We start from the raw sequence: 3,110 nt of genomic DNA, 5'->3' as shown, positions 1-3,110 counted from the left end.
GATTATATGCGAACTCTACGTGTGGTAAACATTCTTCCCATGACTTGAGATTGCTTTTCACTAAGGTCCTGAGGAGTGTAGATAGCGTCCTGTTCACAACTTCGGTTTGCCCATCTGTTTGCGGATGGCATGTGGTTGAGAATGATAGCTTGGTTCAAAGTTTAGCCCATAGCGTTCTCCAGAAGTGTCATAGAAACTTAGTATCTCGGTCTGAAACGATTACTTGAGGTATTCCATGCNGTTGGGGTTTATAATAAACCCTAGGGTTCGACACTCCAAATAAAACAATAAGGCGTGTAAAGGAAATAAGAAAAACAACGAAGCGTCTAGGTGATCTGNTCATCATCCGTCTTGTGACTGGCAATGAAGTGAGCCATTTTGTTAAACCTGTCAACCACAACGAAAATCGAATCTCTACCATTTCTGGTTCGAGGTAAGCCAAGAAAAAATCCATAGAAATATGAGTCCAAGGTTGAGAAGGGATANTCTATGGGAAAAAGAGTACAAACTTCACAGCTAAGTTATCTAGTTATCATTACCGGGTGAAGTCTTCAGGGTGGATATGTTGAAGACTTGGATCCTCAGTAGATTGAATGACCCGTCAGCTATGAGTGCATGAGCTTCCTTGGCCATCTCCTTAGCTCTTGAACGAGTGATCCTTCCCACGATCTCCGGTTTCTCTGCAGCTTCTGTCTCCTTGCTGGCCACGATCATATCATCCTCCCCCTCTTCAAAAGGATTTGTCCTCAAATCGGGATCTGCATAATAAGGAAGCAAGTCAGAAACATTGAATGTTGAAGATATATTATACTTACCTTGAAGATCAATCTGGTAGGCGTTGTCGTTGATCTTCTTGATGACTTCAAATGGACCATCAGCTCGTGGTAGAAGCTTGCTTTTCCTCTCTTCTGGGAACCTATCCTTGCGTAGATGAATCCACACCAAGTCTCCTTCTTCGAAAACGATCTCCTTTCTGCCCTTGTTCGCATGTTTCTCGTACTGCTTGGTTCTTTTCTCTATGTTCTCCTTAGCTTTAGCATGTATCCTCCTGACCTGTTCAGCCTTTTCTTTGCCATCAAAGCTACACTTCACACTTAAAGGTAAAGGAATCAAGTCTAGAGGTGATTGTGGATTAAAACCATAAACAATTTCAAAAGGAGAGAATAGAGTAGCAGAATGCTTAGCGTGATTATATGCGAACTCTACGTGTGGTAAACATTCTTCCCATGACTTGAGATTGCTTTTCACTAAGGTCCTGAGGAGTGTAGATAGCGTCCTGTTCACCACTTCGGTTTGCCCATCTGTTTGCGGATGACATGTGGTTGAGAATGATAGCTTGGTTCCGAGTTTAGCCCATAGCGTTCTCCAGAAGTGTCCTAGAAACTTAGTATCTCGGTCTGAAACGATTACTTGAGGTATTCCATGCAGACGTACTACTTCCCTGAAAAACAAGTTAGCTACAATAACAGCATCATCCGTCTTGTGACTGGCAATGAAGTGAGCCATTTTGCTAAACCTGTCAACCACAACGAAAATCGAATCTCTACCATTTCTGGTTCGAGGTAAGCCAAGAACAAAATCCATAGAAATATGAGTCCAAGGTTGAGAAGGGATAGGGAGAGGAGTGTACAAGCCGTTGGGCTGTACTTTACCCTTGGCCATTTTGCAGATATGGCACCTAGAACAGACTTTCTCAACGTCTTTCTTCATTTGAGGCCAATAGAAGTGTTCTTGCAGTCCAAGTAGAGTCTTTGACACTCCGAAATGTCCAGCTAGTCCACCTCCGTGAGCTTCTCTAATCAACAGTTCCCTTATGGATCCTCTTGGTATGCACAATCGATCCTTATAAAATAGATATCCATCCTGCCTATAGTAGTTTTCAAAAGCAAACTTATGGCATTTGCCATAGCTCTCAGCAAAATCGATGTCAGTCTCATAAAGTTCTACTATTTTATCAAAACCTTCAAGCTTAGAAGACAAGGTAGAAACGAGAGTGTACCTCCTGGATAATGCATCTGCGACTACATTATCCTTACCTTTCTTGTATTTAACCGTGTAGGGAAAAGTCTCTATGAACTCCATCCATCTGGCATGTCTCTTGTTGAGCTTCTGTTGTCCTTTGAGATGCTTCAAGGACTCATGATCAGTATGAATAACGAACTCCTTTGGCCACAGGTAATGCTGCCACGTTTGAAGAGCCCGAACCAAGGCGTACAGCTCCTTGTCATATGTAGGATAGTTTAGCGTCGATCCTCCTAGCTTCTCACTGAAGTAAGCTACTGGCTTCCTATCCTGCATCAAAACAACACATATACCCACTCCGGAGGCATCATTCAATCTCAAAAGTTTTCATAAAGTCAGGAAGTAAAAGAATAGGGGCAGTGATAAGCTTCTCTTTTAAGGCTGAAAATGCCTTCTCTTGTGCTTCCTCCCATCTGAATCCTACATCCTTCTTGACAACTTCTGTAAGTGGCGCTGCAATAGTACTGAAGTCTTGCACAAATCGCCTGTAAAACCCTGCTAGTCCATGAAAGCTCCTGACTTCTGCCACGGTTTTGGGTGTTGGCCACTCCTTGATAGCCTTGACCTTCTCATCGTCCACTCTAACTCCTTCTGGAGGTATCTCTTCTGGAAATACATCCTTGTACTCCTCTATAATCTCTATCATCTCACGTGGAAGTTCTCCTGATGACTTAGTACTGGTGAGTGTCTCCTTATACACAAACATGAATGTGGTCATCTCTGGGTCAAATAGCTTGTTGAACTTGCTGTGATTGATGTACAAGTTGTGAGACACTTTCTCTGTATCCTTGCGGTTCATGTGAAGCTGGTCCTTGTAGATTTCGCTGGGTGTAAGTGGTAGAAGAGTGACCTTGCGTCCTTTGAACTCAAATGACTGTTTGTTGGTATAGCCATCATGAAACACTCTTCTCTCGAACTGCCATGGTCTTCCCAAAAGGATATGACTTGACTTCATTGGAATCACATCACAAAGCAGCTCATCCTCATATTTCCCAATCGCTAGTTTCACCATCACTTGCTGCGAGACTGTTAAAGCTCCCTTGTTGTTCAACCACTGTAGCTGATAAGGTCTTGGATGTGAAGTGGTC

Source organism: Camelina sativa, chromosome 7 (genome assembly GCF_000633955.1).
Source record: "Camelina sativa cultivar DH55 chromosome 7, Cs, whole genome shotgun sequence".
NCBI lineage: Eukaryota > Viridiplantae > Streptophyta > Magnoliopsida > Brassicales > Brassicaceae > Camelina > Camelina sativa.
Note: the sequence above shows the minus strand (reverse complement) of the source record.